Here is a 21727-nt window from a genome sequence, read left to right on the forward strand (position 1 = left end):
AACACCCGGCATCATGGTGTGGGAAGCGATCTCCTACACTCACCGTACACCTCTGGTGATCGTCGAGAGGACACTGAATAGTGCACGGTACATCCAAACAGTCATCGAACCCATCGTTCTACTATTCCTAGACCGGCAAGGGAACTTGCTGTTCCAACAGGACAATGCACGTCCGCATGTATCACGAGCCACCCAACGTGCTCTAGAAGGTGTAAGTCGACTACCCTGGCCAGCAAGATCTCCGGATCTGTCCCCCATTGAGCATGTTTGGGACTGGATGAAGCGTCGTCTGACGCGGTCTGCACGTCCAGCACGAACGCTGGTCCAACTGAGGCGCCAGGTGGAAATGGCATGGCAAGCCGTTCCACAGCACTACATCCAGCATCTCTACGATCGTCTCCATGGGAGAATAGCGGCCTGCATTGCTGTGAGAGGTGGATGTACACTGTACTAGTGCTGACATTGTGCATTCTCTGTTGCCTGTGTCTATGTCCCTGTGGTTCTGTCAGTGTGATCATGTGATGTATCTGACCCCAGGAATGTGTCAATATAGTTTCCCCTTCCTGGGACAATGAATTCACATTGTTCTTATTTCAATTTCCAGGAGTGTAGATGAGTCATTGATGCTTCTGGATGCGTCCTATCAACCGATGCCTTCTTTCAGTTCATTTTAGTCAACCTTAATTATCTATCACTCACTCAGTCTACAGGCCACGAGTGGCCTACCGGGACCATGCTACCGCCGTGTCATCCTCAGTGGAGGATGCGGATAGGCGGGGCGTGTGGTCAGCACACCGCTCTCCTGGTCGCTATGATGGTATTCTTGTTCGAAGTCGCAACTATTAGGTCAAGTAACTCCTCGATTGGCATCACGAGGCACCCCTAAAAATGGCAACAACGCTTGGCGGCCTGGATGGTCACCCATCCCAGTGCCGACCACGCCCGACAGCGCTTAGCTTAACTTCAGTGATCTCACGACAACCGGTGTATCCACTGCGGCAATGCCTGTAGCACAATATTTCAAACATTCTATTTTCTTCATATCCGTTTGTTATGAATGCTTAAAACCTCTACAAGATTACGGTCAGCGCGAGAACCACCAGAAAATACTCTTTAACATTTAAATGTGTATTAGACCTCATAAATTTGTTTTGCTTAGGAAAAACCTATCTTTGCTATTGCCAAGTACGCTATCCTCCGTTATTTTGCTGACCTAATATGAAAGCCTATCGTATACTTTCCGATTTCTTGATGTCATTACAGCAGCATCGCCATTTTCGTTTCTTTTCTGCTTCGCTTCTATTTCTTGATCCAGTATATATCAGACTGTATCAGTAATTCCCAATGTCCATCTCTCTACGGATCACCGAGTAACTAGCAGTTTTTGAATGAATTTTGCTCTAGAATTCCATGTGCCATTGCCATATGTCAGAACAGACCATTGCCCTTTAGACGTACTACTGATTCAATGCTGGAAAGTATTTAAATCATAAAAAATCATACCAGATCTCATTCGTTCTCCTTTATTCCTTAACATATACTCGAGCTTGTTTGCCTTCAATTGCTCTAAATACATAATTTTCATAACTAGTTTTATAAATTTATTATGAATTTGTAGAGTTTTCTTGCAAGGGAACCTCCCCATCGCACCCCCCTCAGATTTAGTTATAAGTTGGCACAGTGGATAGGACATGAAAAACTTAACACAGATCGACCGAGAAAACAGGAAGAAGTTGTGTGGAACTATGAAAAGAATAAGCAAAATATACAAACTGAGTAGTCCATGTCCAACATAGGCAACATCAAAGGTGAACTGAGCTCAGGAGCGCCGTGGACCCGTGGTTAGTGTGAGAAGCTGAGAAATTATAGGTTCTTGGTTCAAGACTTCCATCGAGTGAGAAATTTACTTTCTTTATTTTCACAAAGTTATGATCTGTCCGTTCGTTCATTGACGTTTCTGTTCACTGTAATAAGTTTTGTGTCTGCGTTTAGCGACCGCACCACAAAACTGTGAGATTACTAGACGAAAGGACGTGCCTCTCCAATGGGAACCAAAAACATTTTATCGCAAGGTCATAGGTCAACCGATTCCTCCACAGGAAAACACGTCTGATATGTTCTATAAGACACTGTTGGCGGCATGTGCGTCGCATGACAGTAATATGTTTTCGATCCACCTAACTTGTACACTTCGCGAATGGGTAGAAAGATTCTTGTACCTTTCCCGATTTAGGTTTTCTTGTGGATGTGATAATCACTCCCAAAAAAGTGATGAAAACATAAGAGTTTGTCACATAAACTGCAACAAATGAATGCAACATTTCCACAGTCGCACAGTTTTCCCTGTGCTTTGTCGAAACATTTGTTTTCAACGTTTTGAATTTTTTCCGTTTAGGTGTAGCGTCCCCATACTACGGCGTAGTTACCTCGCATCGGACGGACGGACGGACAGATAATAATTGTCTGAAAATAAAAAATTAAAGTTTCCACTAGAGGGAAGACTTGAACCAAGGACATCTCGTTCCGCACCTGCTCACACCAACCACGGGATCAAGGCGCTCCTGGGCTCAGATCCTCCTTGATGTCGCCTATGTCACGCATGGGCTACTCAATTAGTATATTTTGATTATTTTTTCATAGTTCCACAAAACTTCTTCCTGTTTTCTCGATTGATCTGTGTTCAGTTTTTCAAGGCCTATCCATTGCGCCAACTTATAACTAAATCTGAGGGGAGTGCGATGGGGAGGTTCCCTTGTTAGTGATATGTTTATAATATATTACTTGCAGGAAAAATGTGAGACCTTTTATATGAATTATTTGCATTAGTGCTTGAAGGTGAGGCAATCTGTACAGTTTCAACAGCACAATGGACCATGTTTTTATTCTCAAAACAAATTGAGTCCCCCCTCTCCCTCCACCCACAAACACACACACACAAAAGTATATGGTTCAACAATGTGATATTAACCTTTAGCTTCCCAGGTCATTTTTCGCGACACTTGGTACCAGGTGCACTATGCCAGAACCCTATGTTTAATCACGCAAAAAAATTGTATTCAGCAGTTTCAGTGAAATGGTTTTTTTATGTAATAGTTTAAAGTGACAAAAATATTTTCATGTTATTTTTAAAGTTTACTTTTACGAAAAATCACATTTAAACAAAAAACTGCACAAAATGAGCGTAATGTTACACGATAATGGTAACTCCGTGGAACCTTAAATAAACTGCAATTTTAATTTTACTTTGTGCTATTTTTTGTTGTTTATTACACACGTAATAATAAAAACATAAGAACACTCCAAAAACATTCAAATGATTTAAATCACACCAATAAATTTCAGGATTCTAGTTTTCTTCTCAGAGGTTTTCTTCGTACTCTGCTGCTTTTTTTTTTTTTCAAAAAAGTGAAGTTAGATTGGCCTATTGAAACAATTAAAAATAAAATACGTCTCTCTCTTCTTTCTGAGTCACAGATTGCGCATGTTTTGTGTTTTAGCAGTCGTTCTACAACGACTTCTACTCTTGGTTCCGCTACGCCCAAGCCACGGTGAATGGAAACACGCTTGCCGGTCTAGGAATGGTAGAACGATGGGTTCGATGAGGTTTGGATGTACCGTGCACTATTCATTGTCCCCTCGACGATCACCAGAGGTGTACGGCCAGTGTAGCAGATCGCTCCCCACACCATGATGCCGGGTGTTGGCCCTGTGTGCCTCGGTCGTATGCAGTCCTGATTGTGGCGCTCACCTGCACGGCGCCAAACACGCATACGACCATCATTGGCACCAAGGCAGAAGCGACTCTCATCGCTGAAGACGACACGTCTCCATTCGTCCCTCCATTCACTCCTGTCGCGACACCACTGGAGGCGAGCTGCACGATGTTGGGGCGATGTTCACGGGGTATGTGACATTTGTTGACTCGGGTTTGCAAGCTTCTTCAAGAAATTAAAGCGGCTCACTTGAGGACCGCCTTTGTAGGAACTGTGAAGGACAGACACATTCGCCTCATGTAAGTCCATCATGCACAAAAATCATGCCATTTGCCTTCGTTGGAAGACGCTTCAGCGACCAGAGACATCCGTTTCAACAAAGTATATTTCTAGCAGAACCTTTAGCTAAATATTCAGTCTCTACAATTCCGCCTTAATCATTTTAATCACTTGTTCTATTCATGAATTTCACAGGGGACGGAACAAATTCGTCTTCACATTCGCACTGTTTCTATTCTGAATTACGTTCACTTTCAATTTCATTGTCACCATCTACTCCAACATCATTTCCTAAACTGTCCTCAAACCATTTCAAAACTGTATCTTCAAAGTTAGTGTTTGTAACATGAACATCAGATGAAGACTGTGCTACTGAATCCATCTACATCTACATCTACATCTACATGACTGCTCTGCAATTCACTTTTAAGTACTTGGCAGAGGGTTCATCGAACCACAATCATACTATCTCTCTACTATTCCACTCCGGAACAGCGAGCGGGAAAAACGAACACCTAAACCTTTCTGTTCGAGCTCTGATTTCTCTTATTTTATTTTGATGATCATTCCTACCTATGTAGGTTGGGCTCAACAAAATATTTTCGCATTCGGAAGAGAAAGTTGGTGACTGAAATTTCGTAAAAAGGTCTCGCCGCGACGAAAAACGTCTATGCTGTAATGACTTCCATCCCAACTCGTGTATCATATCTGCCACACTCTCTCCCCTATAACGTGATAATACAAAACGAGCTGCCCTTTTTTGCACCCTTTCGATGTCCTCCGTCAATCCCACCTGGTAAGGATCCCACACCGCGCAGCAATATTCTAACAGAGGACGAACGAGTGTAGTGTAAGCTGTCTCTTTAGTGGACTTGTTGCATCTTCTAAGTGTCCTGCCAATGAAACGCAACCTTTGGCTCGCCTACCCGACAATATTATCTATGTGGTCCTTCCAACTGAAGTTCTTCGTAATTTTAACACCCAGGTACTTAGTTGAATTGACAGCCTTGAGAATTGTACTATTTATCGAGTAATCGAATTCCAATGGATTTCTTTTGGAACTCATGTGGATCATCTCACACTTTTCGTTATTTAGCGTCAACTGCCACCTGACACACCATACAGCAATCTTTTCTAAATCGCTTTGCAACTGATACTGGTCTTCGGATGACCTTACTAGACGGTAAATTACAGCATCCATGACGCAAAGTACTAGCTGCGATCTCAGGGATCGTTAGCACTAAAGAATTAGTAATAGTATAGGTTAGAGTCACATTAAAAGTGACTATTAGCAAAGAAAATCACTGCAGCTTCGGGAAAGAATAAATGTATAAAGCTTTAATCTCCTAACCCATCCCAATGAATTAACAACAGAGACACAATAAACCCCCGCTGTCTGTGAGACCACACCTGGGACTTTAAAGGTTAACATGCATTCATCCTTCTTCCAATTTTATTATCTGGAAACTTCCACCCGCATCTCGTGGTCGTTCGGTAGCGTTCTCACTTCCCACGCCGGGTTCCCGGGTTCGATTCCCAGCGGGGTTAGGGATTTTCTGTGCCTCGTGATGGCTGGGTGTTGTGTGATGTCCTTAGGTTAGTTAGGTTTGAGTAGTTCAAAGTTCTAGGGGACTGATCACCATAGATGTTAAGTCCCGTAGTGCTCAGAGCCATTTGAACCATTTTTTTGAACTTCCTTTAAGTCTTCTTAGAACAGTTACAGTAAAGTAAATCTATAATATTTTAATCTATAGCATCTGCTGAACTAGATAAGCAACTTACTTCCCGGAAATACCAGCTAAGCTAAAGTGTCTCTTGACAGATGTCACCTTATCGACGTCTTAGGTACTGGAAGTGCAAAACAGTTTTGCAATTACACCTAAGGAGGTGAAAGACAACATCTGTGAGTTACAGTTCAAAGATAAAACAACATTATGTGGATCCCAGTAAGTACGATGAGAAGATATTGTTCTGATGTTGTTAGAAGACCTCTCGGACGACTTCTCGTTTTTGGTGCCCAAAGTTGTCTGCCTGCTGCACCTCAAAGGTCACATCTCGGCCGAGAGAATACCAATAGAACCAAAAGCTAATTATATGTAACAACGCAAAATTATTAATTTGCATGAACTCGGGCGTCGTAATGCGATTAGCGAGACGCGCCTCAGAATGGGAATCCGATACACGCCGGCTATCCGTAGCATCAGGATGCGGAGCCGCGCCCTTCGCTCGCTGTGAACTGGAATCAGCTTCGAAAAGTTATTCCTGTTTCACGTTTCTGGTAGTAGCCGCTTTGCGTCCGTGCTAGGCTTCGCTAACAGACAAATGTACGTAAAAGTACATATAACATTCAAATGAATGAACATGTGTACTATTTCACTTATGTTACGTGCGGCGCTATCGAGAGGGCTGAAAATAAAGGCAAATTGTATTTATTTCATGGAGGATTTTGATTTGTAACTATTCGTGTAGCTGTGCGCAATGAAGCTTTCACAAATTCTCTCTAATGCTACAGTGTCACTTAACAGGTCCTGAAAGAAAATGGCCACCGGAATAAGGGATATACGATACGTTCAGGAGAGACACACTCCAAATCGCAGTCGGACTATCCAGTTGTGGTTTACAGTGTATTCACTGAATCACTTCGTGCGAATGACGTGGTGGTTTTCTTAGACAAATCTCTGTTAAAGGTATTTCGTAACCGTTACTGTAGACAATGGTCGTCTACAGGATGTTAGATTCGTTGTGAAGACGCACAGGGAGGAAATCTCTGTGGATGGAGACCATAGAAAAAAAATTCATGACTAACGCAGTCTCATAGCAACCGAAATCTCAATTATATTTGCAACTGAAAGTCAAAGGAAGCGTGATCTCATGTCTAATACTAAATGAAAAAAATAACGCCGTCTAGACCTCAATGTCTTCTGGACCACAATGTCTCCTATTCTCAACAATTGACAAACTTTACCTTCCGGCGCCTGACCTAAATATGATCTGCAGAGCAGATCGAAAATGGTAGTCTTTAATAAAACACGCGGTGATCCAGACGGCGTTTTTCACTTATTCATACAAAATAATCCCAACACTTACATCTGTTATGCTCGTATTTATTCCCCAGATTCCGTGTGAAATGATACTGATGGATACGATATGAATCAAAAATTAAGCGTGTTTTCTCTCAGCAGTTAACAGGAAACGTGTCTCAGTCACGTAAGTGGATGTATATGGGAGATTATTGTACCTAGAACACTTTTACAAGCTTTCATCTCCAGGAGTCTTGTAAGTGAAGTGTTATATGTTTTATTATTACGTTTTGAAACTGCAGCATTCACTGCGTGTGTGCTGCAGTCTTTTCCGGAAATTACAAAAATTACTCGGGGAAGTTGAAGTTGTTCGAAATCTTAAGAGCTGCTAGAAGATCATGTACATAGGAACAAATATTATGTTCAGATTTAGAAGTGATTCAACTGAGAACGTCTTGTCACTGTTGCATTTAATAGCCTCTGTCTTAAATTATTATTGTAATTAATTATAGGGTGCTCACAAATTAGTTGTACAAAAGTAACCTATAATTGTAAAAAGATTAAATTACTTTCAGAAATGTTTGCCACTGCACTGAATGCAGTAACCTTCAAGTTTTATCCCCACCTAACACTGTGTTCCTGAGCTTCCTGCTAGCTGGCAGGCGGGAGTGAGTTAGCCCAATAGTCATCATGGAGTTGTATAACGGTGCAGAAAGTGCGCTGTGTTGTGTGTGGTTTCATGAAGCCATATCCCCTGTTACAGTTCAGAGACAGTTAAAGGCTAAATATCGAAGCCATCACCGCAAAGACAAACTATCATTCACTGGTGCAATCGTTTCATCAAAACTGGCTGTATATCATATAGGACACCAGGTCAGGGCCAACTAGCGACCTTTCATGCAGCAGCTGAACATGATGTAAAACCTGTACCTGCTTCAGCATTATGTAATGGCTCAATTACTACAGGAAATGGGCACAGAATTTGTTTTCCAGCAAGATGGCGCATCACTACTTTCGTCATCGTGAAATCGTCGCATATCTCTGCAGGAATGTGCAAATTTGGATTGGGCGTCGTGGAAAAATGTCCTGAACAGCCCCATCACCTAATTTATCCCCAGTGAAATTATGTGCATGAGATTACGTTAAGGACAGAGTGCAGGTTCTTCCGCTTCCGGGAAACATCGTCGAGCAGCGACAATGGATGACGTAAGCAGTTGCCACCCTACATCAAGATTAGCTCCGTAGAATTTGGCAGTAAACTGATTACATATGGGACTTCTGTCGTTTTACGATAGGTAGCCATATTGAAAATGTGTGTATATAACACATGAAGATTTATTACGTTCAGTGCTGTACCAAACATTTCTGTAAGTTATTTATGTTTTCTCTAGTAACGGTTACTATTGAACAACTAATTTTGTCAAACCCCTATTTTGCTCTCCACTGGTGAAACTGTATGTTACCACTACGTTATTAAAACATCCTTCGTTGCTGCTATTTCCTGTGTTCGTTTTTATGCGTCGTATCTCAGTCAGTGAAAATGGAACCTTACAAGATCGTTTTGCTATCCCTCTGTCTGTTCATCTGTCTTTTGTCTGTCAGTCTGTTTGTCCGACAATTAACAACCCTTTTTATCAGGTATGGGTAGACTTATCAAGTTCAGATTTATATCACGTACCGAGGACTACGTCCGGTGGCGGTGTAAAACATTGAAGTTTCTAAGTCAGTTCAGTGAAAGAGTACGGCCATTTATGTCACATGTTTCAATACTCGGAAACTCACTTATCAAAACCTGTAAGGTACTTCCCATCTGCCTAGAATGACTTAATTATTAATTTGTAATAGTATAACATGAAAAATATTCTTTCGCCATTTGTCAACCTACGTATAACTTGAAATTAAAAGAGTCAGTAATACTGCATTCAAGTTGACTGGGTAGCAATGGTAAAAGTGAAATAACCGGCATGGAATGGTTTTATTCCTCATATGACGCTTCAACTTGAAACGCCATCTCCAGACGCAGAAATCACTCCTGTATATCTGATGATGAAAAAATTCAAAAACGCTTCATATGAGCGATTAAGTCTTCCGTTGTCTGATGTTTGTCTTTCACTATTTCAGCGCAGTCGGTATGAATAGAGAACAGCTGATGATTATTTAAAAAAATGGTCGTTTCCCTTCTGCATGACTTTATGTCACATACATATTACTGAAAGTACAAAATTCTCGAAAATCTTGGTATCCATAGGACCGATATCTTGCCAGTATCACTGTCAATAACATTTTCGATTCCGGGAACGGGTGACTGTCTATATACATACTTAAGTTTGTACAGAAACCTCAGTGCGCGATCTCCACTGGCACCTAGGCAGTTTTCAAAACACGAGTGCAACGAATCATCTCTTGTATAACGTTTCTTACTGCATCTCAGACTGTAAGCATCCCTCGTGTTTTTTTAATAGAACTTTACAAATAATAACTGGAAAATATGATTTACTCAATATATAAGGTATGCTATATTTCAGTATCAATTACTTCAGAAAGAGATCAGAGATAGCATAATGTTAACTACAGAAATTCGTAACAGAAAATTATTTCCGTTTCACTGGCAGCATATACAAACAGTTGGATGGTATATCTGTGGGATCTCTCCACAGTCAAGTCCTTGCTGAATCTTGACGCACAATTTTGAAACACAGATATCGGAAAATAATCCACTGTCTTCCAAAGATTGATACTGGTCTGGGTATGATGATGATGATCGTGCTGTTGGACAGATACTTTAAAAAATTGCTTAAGTAACGATATTCTAAACACATTAGTATAAACTTCGCAATGGAGTTTGGGGATAATTGCATAAATTATTTATATCTAGCCACAGAAATCAGTGACCATTTCAAGATTTTTGGGGAACCTAGCATCACAGGTATGGAAACCGGCGAGTTATCTACACCCGATGACCCGTGAACATGCTGCCTTTCATTCAATGGCACATCGCCTAATATCCGTTCCCATGTGTGAAGACAATTTCCAGATGGAATTAAATGCAGTGTCACTCAACAATGGCCATCCTCCTACCTCAGTGGCCTCCATAATGCACAAAATGCAGAAACAAATGGTGTCCTCTCTTCTTCACCCTGTTCTTGGCACACCACCTCCATGAACCAATGAATCTTGCATATTTCCCTATATAGGAAAATTCTCACTGGATGTGGCGAGAAAGTGAAGTTCAGGAACCTAAAAACATAGTTTTAGGTGCATAACATTGTTGGACACTTCTTGCCCAATGGAGAAGACAGAACAGTAGGTTTGGAAAAGAGTAGAACATATATTATTACTTCTAATTATGGCAAGTTCCATAGAGCAAGGCAATATGCACCCACGCGAAGAACACCACAGGAGGTGAAAACTTAGACTCTGCGTTTCAAGACCACCTGCTTAAAGAAGGCCATAATTAGAAGAGAAAACATGAAATATTTCAGCACATCCATAACGGAAGGAATATTAACTATCTTGAAATAATGGAAATTATTAAACATATGCCCATCAACAGAAACTTAGTACTGAATGACCAGACACAGCTCCCTCCCCACCACTTCAAACTGCAGACTACTCGTAAGCCCGTTCAGGCCATGCTGTAGATTACCCCTCTTACTCACATTCCTCGATTTCCTCTGTTTCAGTAGCTATAATTTCTCTTGTTGTGTTAAAAAATTTACTTTGTATGAACGCAGCTGCTTCACTCAGCTGCTCAAAATCAGTATTACGTCTTACCTGTTTGTAACTTAAGATCTATTTTGTTCAGCTACGTCTTTCGAATATGTCACCAAAGTTTATTGTCTATTCATTTTATCTATGAACAGCTGTTGTAATTTGTATATGCCCATACTCTATCCTGTGCAAGATTCTTCATCTCTCAGTACCTACTGCAACCTACATCCTTCTGAATCTGCTTAGGTTATTCATCTCTTGGTCTATCTCTACGATTTTTACCCTCCACGCCGCCCTCCAATAATAAATTGGTGATCCCTTGATGCCTCAAAACATGTCCTACCAACCGATCCCTTCTTCTAGTCAAGTTGTGCCACAAACTTCTCTTCTCCCCAATCCTATTGAATACTGCCTCATTAGTTATGTGATCTACCCATCTAATCTTCAGCATTCTTCTGTAGCACCACTTTTCGAAAGCTCTTCTTGTCCAAACTATTTATCGTCCATGTTTCACTTCCGTACAAGGCTACACTCCATGCAAATACTTTCAGAAACAACTTCCTGACACTTAAACCTATACTCGATCTTAACAAATTTCTCTTCTTCATAAATGCTTTCCTTGCCATTGCCAGTCTACATTTTATATCCTCTCTACTTCGACCAACATCAGTTATTTTGCTTCCCAAATAGCAAAACTCCTTTACTACTTTAAGTGTCTCATTTCCTCATCTAATTCCCTCAGCATAACCTGACTTAATTCGACTAGATTCCATTATCCTTGTTTTGCTATTGTTGATGTTCATCTTATATCCTCCTTTCAAGACACTATCCATTCCATTCAACTGCTCTTCCAAGTCCTTTGCTGTCTCTGAGAGAATTATAATATCATCGTCGAACCTCAAAATTTTTATTTCTTCTCCATTGATTTTAATACCTACTCCGAATTTTTCTTTTGTTTCCTTCAATGATTCTATTCATAAATGTATCAAAAAATACACACGAAAGATAAACACAAATAAACTCAAAAAGGAAATTTTTGATTCTATTCATAAATGTATCAGAAATTTCCTTTTTGTGTTTATATTATGTTTTTGTTTAAATAAATGTAATAGATTAACACAGAAATTTAGCTAATATTTCATACACTCTCAACTCATACACGCATAGCAAATAATCAACAGCAGTTGGTAACTGTTGGTCAGATTTAACTGGAAGGGTCAATAGATGATTTTGTTGTCTGTCGTACCAACTGTAGAGAAAAACAGAAGATTAAAATCTGCAACTGAGGTTCCTTTACATTCACAATAGGAGAACTAGAGGACAGGTTTTATATAGGAAATTTGACTATGAAGCATATAAGCAAATTAAATGTAGAAGCTTCATGAAAATCGATGTTCTTTACCGGTTAATTTGGACTGTGGTGTCACTGTGTAAGTCTGTTTATTGTAAAACAGCTGCCAGAGGGTAAGGGAAATTAATTAGGAATTCAACCCTGCTGCTCAGTGCTATCTGTTAAGTCAGCTTGAGTGACAGACACACAGACGGCTCCGCCCTTTGATGTGGATTGCTGCTACTCTGCTCTGGAACTTGGCGTGCGACCACTGTGGCACACAGCAACTCCAGTATACACACAGTGCTGTGGGGGCCAAAGCGGCAACGTATGCAGTTAACTCTGCCATCTAACGCTTGCTCGTGCTTATTGTTCTTACTACGAACAGATGACAAAAAGATTGGATACAGCTACAATTTGAAACTGTTCCCTCTAAAACATATTTTCTTATTTCGCAAATTTGCAGAAAGTGCTTTTAGGCGATCTCTCTTGTAGGATCTTTTCTTCGTTGCACTGCCATTAATTCAGATAGAGCTTTCCTCTCCTTTTCTTCGTTATCTTTCAGACTCCTAATTTCCACTTATCATATTTTCCTCTGTTTTTCAGGTACAAAATCTACGTGGCAGTATTTCCACTAGTATGATTTAATTTGTATTTTCTTATAATATTTGTTACTCATAGCCATTGTGGTAGACAGCTGGAGACACTAACGAATATTTATTGCTGTTTTTTTTATTCCTTTTCTGGCGGTTCTAGTAATAATAATGATTTTCTAGATTATGTTTGACTTTCGATTATTAAAGGACCAACAATAAGCCACAAATTTTCAATGGTTTATCTGCTACAAGTAGCTGTTATCTTAGTAGATATAATTTTGTGGCTGTTTATTTCGGACTTTAGTACAGGAAGCGTAAGATCTTAAATTTACAGCTTTTCTCAGCTTGGAGTAAAGTTTTTATCTTGATATGTTGAAATGATGGTTGTGAATTTCATTTTACCTTTCCTTTGACATACTCTGGAGAAACAGAATGAACAAGAGGATGACTTCCTGCTGTCCTTACGCTGTGCTGACTTTCTTTCAGAATTGATATTTCTATTTGACAATGCGGTACCCAGTATATAAATAATGCTGTTCAGACAAAGCTGACTTGACGAGACGCTGATTGTATTAAAAATACAAGTAATTTCGTTTCAGTAATGACTAATTATCAACAAACCACAACGCAAATAATTCATTTGGACATGTTACTGACTGAGAACACGATTATTTTCACTGAAAAGATTATTTCAGTCAATACTCGTTTAATTACTGACTACTCGGGTTTATACTGTGTAGTCATTATCAATAGCCCTTCAATAATGTGTCGCCTTTACATTAACAAACTAAAAAACATTCTTCTACATTACATAAATTTTTAAACTAATGATACTGGTATTGTTTGGACTGTGGCTGCGTGAAAGCAAGCTAGGAGTCAACATTTCATTGAGGCTCCAACTGGGGACTGAATGGGGCTAGTCATTGCAAATTCTTAAATAGGCAGAACTAGCTGCCTGAGCTACTATAGTTGTTTTCTTTAATTTTTAAAATTCTAAATTTAATTTACAACACGGGAAAACTATCTAGATATTACAACACCAGCAAGAGAATTATTTCAAGGCCATGCCAAACAGTCTGGTTCGTAATGTCGATGTGATCTAAGCTGATAGAATAACGTCACGTGGAATTTCGAAGAATTTTTAATCGTTACAGAATACGAATATTTAAAAAAACAGTATGGTGTCACCAATAGCACGTCCCTGCAAATGGCAAATAAGTCGATGAAGGTTTCCAAAGCAAAATAGGTTGGTACTTTGGTCAGTTGGCAGATGAAGTCAGTGATGTATTATTGAAAGTAGTTGGCATCAAATGCTTGCAAGTGACGTCTCATCTGTGTTGGCAGGGTGTCATAGTGTTGCTTATGGACGGCATAGTCAGCGATGTCTTTTTATAGTATGGAGACGCCAGCGAAGTTCCCCGTGGCCGAGGGTGGCATCAGATACTACGCGACCACAATTATGTTAGGCTGCAGGGCGTTGCTGGGCGGCGATAGCCTGTTACATGATAAAGATGACGGGATAGTAATACGCGATGCCAGAATCCATGATAATAAAGAGTGACGTTATACAGTGAATAATATACGGGGTTTAAAAAAACAGTACTAACAGACTTCGACGGGGTGAATGCCATCAAACGACACAGAGGAGCGTTGAAGATACAGACGTCGGATCCTACCGCTAGCAGAAAACGTGACCTTCAAAGCTAATGGACTGCATTTTGAACGTCTCACATTGTTTCCATTATTCAGTTATGGCAACTAAGGGCCAGTATCGCCAGTGGAGAATATGAGGCTAGTTGCTGCGTAGACAGGTCATGTCTTCTATGAATGAGATGCTCTGTTGCCTCGGTGGATGACAGATTCGGACACTGGTTTCCATCTGCAGTTTATTTGTCTCCTGTACATCAAAAGAACGCTGAAAACTTAAAAGACAAAAAGCAATATCATTGTACTCGTCTTGTTTAAGTAAAGTGTCGGATTCTTTCTTGGAAGCACTGTAAATTTCAAGAGCGTTCATTACGTTTCCTTTTCAAACCACCACTTTGTACTGTATACTGATTTACGTTTGATTATTACTTCCTGTAGTCTGGCCGGTTGGAAAATTAGGTATCGATCATTCATAAGAAACCAGTTTTGGAATGCGAACATAGTCGCAAGGTACATGCTCTATTGTACCCCTCTTGGAGGCGGCGCATGGGTCTGCTCCTGTAATCTGAATGGTAGGCCGAATGTAACAGGTGAGGAGGAGCAGGTAAGGTAGAGAACTTGGTACTGAAATTAAAAGTGGTTTTACTATGTACTTAACTTTGGCTGAGATGAGCACGTAGATGCGAAGCTGTACATCTAGTTACAAAGTTACAAGTAGTGGCTCGGTCACTATGAAATAGAAACAATGTTGTTTGGTCGTCTGCTCGCCATCAAATGGGCAGAATCTGGAGCGGCGCGCGTAGAGCTGCACAGTGCCGGATAGAGGGCGATGTTGTCGGTATCTGTGTCGTAGTGCCAACCTAAGAACTTGTACATACTTCGTGGCATCGTAGCTGTCGATACCACATGCACCTATAACTGACCGTGAACCTATGATGCCTCCTCTACCTATTCTCTCCCACTCCCATATAACTCTTTCCCTTTAAAAAATTCGAATTATTATGAATAATTTGCTATATGTGAACACTTTCCTACGACGTAGTTAATTTATTCAAATATTGGGTTTCTATTGTTCTGATCATAAATCATACGCTTACCACTGCCGATTTCTTACCAAACGTTGGCCTTTTAATTATATAACACCTCTCCGATACTAAATTAATCCTGAGCTTCAAAATTATTATCCTGACCATGATTGCTTCTCTCACATACATATATGCGCCCTAGCCAGGTGACTGGTCTGGCGCGACTGACTCACTCCTTTGCACCAAACAAGATGCAGGATTCAATCTGTCCCTTCTTGAACGTTGAGGTATCTAGATCAGCGATTCCGCTGCGCTATGGCAAAGAAGCCTAACGGTAGATACTATTCGTAAATAAGAGGTTAGGTTTCTATAGCCCCATAATCTGTGTGATACAAGTATTTTTGAAAAATATAAATAGTTCCCTCAAATAATGAAAAGGAGGTGCACCACTCTCTGAATGTAACTGAAACCGGCTATGGTCCCCCCACAGTTTTGAAACACGATCTTTCCTTCTCAAAATTTATGTGTAATGTAACGCATGTTTTTCCGAAATCAAGACGGTTTCATTCAGGATTCAAATACACCAAATTATTCTCCACTCCCTTGGCTACAAAACCCCAATTTGAAACACAATCTGTGTTCAGTGTGACGACCTTACACCACTTTACCGTGACGGTCTGTATGCCTGCACGTTACCACCCTACTGGCGCACGGCAGAGGCTACGTCTTGCTCCATCAATAACCTCCTCATTATGCACTTACTGCTTACACGGAGTACATCATTCATTGGGTCATATAGATGGAAGCTCTGACGAAGAAGCCAACAGGCCCCAACTCGAGGGTACCCCAACTGGTGTACAGGTGTGTCAGCACTGCCAACAGAGACATCCAGTTGAGCAGAGAGGTGATTCTTCGATCACCCCGAATGAGAGTATAGATGTTGCAGTGCCTTTGTTATTCTGAATTAGGATGTTATGTTCCTTTCGACGTGCGTGTATTTCGGAAGGAACAGGCACTGCGGAGATCACAGCTACCATGAAATACACGAAACGTATTCGCAGTTGCGAATATGGACTACCATCAGCTATGTAATGGGATAACGACAATGAAAATTTGTGCCGGGCCGAGTCTCGAACCCGGATTTCCCTCTTAACGCGAATAATCACCCTACTATTTTTTCTCCTTTTTTATATATTTTTCGTTGAATTTGTTCGTGGCAGACGTACGATGACACTCGTTCAGGTTGTTCGTTGATCCGTTCACTCAGCTTATTTATTGCAGAGGGTAGCTAAACCCTCTGACCGAACATGCTGAGCTACCGTGCCGGCATGATGATAATTAGGACAACACAACACCCGGTCCCTGAGCGGAGAAAATCTTCGGCTCAGCCGGGAATCGAACCCGGGCCTTAAAGATTAACATTCTGTCGTGCTTACCACTCAGCTACTTTTTTCCCCCCTAGACCATTTTTTTTTTGTTGTTTTTGATCTCCTCCTTGCATGTCAGACGCTCTATCCATCTTTTTTTTCCAAGTGCTCTACCATCTTTTTTTTGTGTGTGGGGCCTTAAACTAGCGCCTTTTTTATTTTATTTTTTTATTTTATTTTTTTAAATTTTTTTTACTTTCTTTTTATTTTTTAGGAAGGGAAAATAAACATGTGCTCCGATTTGTATGAGAAGAGAATGAACATAGTATATATCAGTTCTAGGCTGCCGTTGCGCAATATAAGAAAAGAAAGGAAATGTCTTCTTGAGGTGCACAAAACACTATCACTTCATTGTCGAAAGGAAAGTTGCTCCGCTGCTCTGCGAGAGAAGGAAAATGTTGAGAGGAAAATGGGAAAGAAAGAAAATGCCTTCTGCATTAGTGAGCATCTGAATAGTATCTTAAAATTCCGGCAGGAACTAAAATCCCAGGAAGCAAATAGGATTCATACATACAGGCAACTGGCAACCTCGGCTATCCAAATATTGTATTTAAAGCATTTAACCGTTATTTATGATTTTCAGCATGTTTCCAAATATCCTCCTGTAGTCACAATGTTCAATTTCTATGTAAGAATAATAGTCTAGGAAAGTAGCATGCCTATTCTGCATAATAAACGATGCTGTGTGGCCCCTGATCCACGTTGTAGCGTTGTTTTTTGCTCGTGGATACCTCAGTTTTTGTGGCTGAATGATCTCTAAAAGGTCTACACCAATGGGCGTCGTACGGTCTATCACTGACAATCGTTGACGAAGAAATGTTGTAATTTCTTCTGCATGTCCGCACATGAACCTATGAAGGAGCGTATCGACTCTTCCGCATGCGTCACAGTTGGGCGTTGGATGAAGGCCTATTTTATGTAGCTTTTCATTCGTTGCTACTTTATCGTTGACTGTCAGATACCAGTCGGCTATGACGCGTGATGGTAACATGTCGTTGTGCACATTCCGCCATATTATACTCCAATGTGTACGTGGATGGTTTTCTTTCTGTAGTATGTTTAAGTCACGGTCGGAGTGAAGCATCAAAGCAGCACGTTATTTATTAAGCATGTGTGACCAGTTCTTTGTCAGGAATTTGTCTGGTTTGGACTCAAAAGTAACACCGAGGGTTGTGTGAGACTCCTTTATCTTGCACCAGGTAACATGGGATATGTGTCCGATACCGCCACCGATCTGCAAAACTGTGGTTTTAGTTCTATTGAGTATTGCTCCTGAAAGAAACGTGAATGTTTGTAGAAGAGTTGCTACTGACAGAAGTTGTTGCGATGATGACACAGTTACGCACATATCGTCAGCATACGCAATGCAAGGGATAGTGACAGACTCGACGCTAAGCCCGATCCCGCTATGCGCTAAGTTGTTCAGTAGCGTCTCTACTGCAATAGCGTACAAAATCATTGACAGAGGACATCCTTGGCGGATGGATTGCTCAATGGAAACTTCTTTTGTAAAATGGCCATTAATGAGAATCCGTGAAGAGGCGTTTGCAGTAAGTTTGCGAATTAATTCTATGAGATGAGTTCCAAATTCTAGTTGCTTCATGCTTTGAAAGAGGAAATCATGACGTACACGGTCATAAGCCTTCTGAAAATCTAGAAATATCAGAGCGCCCTGTCCTTTAGTTTCAGCATATGAACAGATGATGTCCCTCAAATCGCAGGCAGCTGAGATTGCACTTCGACCTTGCACTGCACTGTACTGGTAACTGCCTATTGTCCATAACGGTTTGCATCCTTAGCTTAATCGATCTGGTGATGATTTTGAAGTCGGCATTCAGGAATGTGATGGGTCGCATGTTTTCGACCTTCCTGCTGTTCCCTTTTTTCGGTAACGGCAGGATGATACCTTCCGTAAATGCCTTGGGTATGACTTCCAGGTGGCAGAGTTCATTCGCTATCTCGAGGAGTGTCGAACCGAGGAGGTTCCAGTATCGCTGGTAAAACTCAGCGCTAAGACCATCGGGTCCTGGTGATTTCCCTTTCTTTGCACTGTGGACCGCCAGTCGGATTTCGTCCTCTGTGAAAACAGATTCCAGATTTGCATTATCCTGTTGTAACATGCGACAGCTCAAGGTCCTAAGAAAATCCTCGCACGAGTGTTCATCAACGAGTTGCTTCTTGTAAAGTTGACTATAATAATCGTAGACGTGCGAGATGATGTCACGTTGCTTCGTGATGGCATTCTCAGCGTCATCAACGACGACTTCAATCAACGTGGCTTTACACCGTTTCGTCGTTTTCAGGATGTGGTACAGAGAGGCCCGTTCTTCGGCGGCAACGTACTTGGGGTGGGCTCGCACGATGATGCCATACATTCGTTGGCGTTGTATCGCCGTGATTTTCGCTTTATATCGTTTGATCTTTACGTCGATGTCGCGAGAAGGATTGTTAGTACGACTGTACAGTTCTCTCAAACAGCGATAATAAAATTCAATAGTCTGTTTCTGCCAAAAGCTTCTTTGTCGGGCGTAGCTCATGAGGGTGAGGCTTAATTTAGGCTTAGCACACTGAATCCACCACTGTAGAACGCTAGCGTAACGACGTCGGTGCCGCTGGAGCTGTTGCCACGTTAAGTTCACCTCCTCTTCAAGTTGGGCATCCTGCAGAAGGCTGACATTCAATTTCCAGTAGCCCTTCCCGCGGTAAATTGGCTGGCGTTGTAGGTTGAGGTAACACTGATATGCACAATGGTCGGAGATGTTGACAGGAGCTATGTCACAGTTCACAGTGTGTCGCTGGAGGGCATCGGACACATAGATCCTATCCAGCCGACTAGCAGAATGACTGGTTACGAAGGTGTACGTTGCCCGTTCACCGTGCAGTTGTTCCTATGTATCGTGAAGACGCATGCCACGAATTAAATGGTCAAGTTCGATACATCTGTTCGTGTTAGGAGTTGGGTCTCTGTCCTTGAGCACACAATTGAAGTCACCACCAAGGATGAGATGTTCACGATAAGCGCTAAGAAGAATGGGAACCTCGGTTTTATAAAATTTTGAACGATCTCTCTTATTAGTGCTACCTGAGGGGGCGTACACGTTAACAATCTGCACACCATTCACTCGAAGAGAAATGCCACGACCACTGGTCAGCCGCTGCACATCCGTAAATGGTATACCGTGGCGCAGAAGGATGGCAGTGCCTACAGCATCCTGAAGATTGATGTTATCAATAAGAACGTAACCGGGCACTTCTAAGGCTGTGACTACCTCCTGTAGGAGGGCAATGTCAACGCTGGTACCATACAAGAAATCAGTTAGCGAACGGAGTGTCACCGCACTTTCAATTCTATTGACGTTAAGTGTGGTAATGTTGTAGGTTCGGCTGACACCCATGATGGTTCAGAGGACAATGAGCTCTGAGTTTCGGATCGTCCTTCTCTCCGGCTTTGAACCAAAATCGTTGGTAACGTTTGGAGTACGAAACGAAATGTCAAAACCAATAACGGGTCAGGGAGGGGAAGGTCGCAGCGCGATGGTCATGCGCGAGATCAGCTACTGCTGCATCTCCTCGTTCTGCTACCACCACGGCTCATTGCTGTCGGGGTGCTGCGCGGTGCGCGCGCCGCCCTGCCCGCCACCGCCGGTTGAGTCTGTCAACGTGGTCGCGTCCGCCTGGCCACCACGCGGGGCTGACACTGACGTCAGCGAGTTCCTGCGGGAGCGCTGCTGCAGCTGCTCGCTGCTCTGCTGGCTCTTCCTCTTAGCCGTTACGGTGCTCTGATCCCTCTCAGCGCTCAGTAGTGCCTTCAGGTGTTTGGTTTGTTCACGAATGCGTTCTTGCCTCGCGGTGTCCTCACAGCGCACGGAGCAAGAAGATTGAGGTTCAGTCTCGCTGCCACTTTCGGACATGTGTACGGGTCTCAAATCATTCGACGTTTCCTCTTTGCTACTATTCCCTTTGCTTCTCCTTCGGCGGCCTTTCTGCGTGTCTGCTACAGTCTCTACCGATAGGGGTGGTTCAGGCAAACTGATCTGCACCCGCTCCTGTATCTCACACGGCTTAGTTTCAGAAGTGGCTGGCGCATCGTTGGTATCCAACGGTAATTGCCCCGGTGAGGATAACGGTGCCGAATCGACGTCCGTCCTACCGCGAATGTCTTTGGCACTGCATTCCACCTGAACTGGCATCTCCGCCTCGCTAACATGTTCCGGCTGCCGGGGTGGTGGTACAGTCCCCGCGACCACCTCACTCAATAGTGGAACAAGCTTTTCACTACCGTCTGCAGGACGTTCCCGTGGAAGTTGAAATGGACGCTACGTGCACAGTTCATCCGCAGATCTTCAGTTAAATGGCAGATCGAACAGGTAGGGAGTTGTCCAATGTAAGTTACCTGTGCACGACAGCAGCCAATGGCAACATACGAAGGTATATGCTTTTTCAAGTCTACACCTACACTTCGCACCCCGCTGTTAACTTGGTAGCGATAGGCACTCGACCATTTTTTCATTTGTAACTGACAAAACAGTGCCGTACAGTGACAGAGAACGTGCAATCAGATCATTAGGGCACTCAGGTGGCACATTAAATACCCTGACGGTTCTTACTCCGTATCCCGAAGGCACGATTTGGACATTACTAATAGTGCCATCATTATGACGGAATGGTCTCACACCAACATGCTTCTCAACGAATTTCTCGTAAGTGTCACTCGAAATAAATTTGATAAATAACGAGTACTGTACAAAGTCCAACTGGAACGTGTCGACTATATCTTCAGACAATTTCAAATCCTCAAAGATCCACTCATTTACTTCAAACGCCGTCGGTCGCAAGGCAGCGCGATGGAAAACACACTGAACGCTGTTCGCTCTGTTAACTGTCCACATCTTACTTACAACAGTTATACAGAAACAAACGTTAACAGCGCTCGCACACGCTGCTCAGCTCTCCACCTTAGCACTGCTCGCGACGTAAAC

The sequence above is a fragment of the Schistocerca gregaria genome, chromosome 6 (assembly GCF_023897955.1).
Source record: "Schistocerca gregaria isolate iqSchGreg1 chromosome 6, iqSchGreg1.2, whole genome shotgun sequence".
Taxonomy (NCBI): domain Eukaryota; kingdom Metazoa; phylum Arthropoda; class Insecta; order Orthoptera; family Acrididae; genus Schistocerca; species Schistocerca gregaria.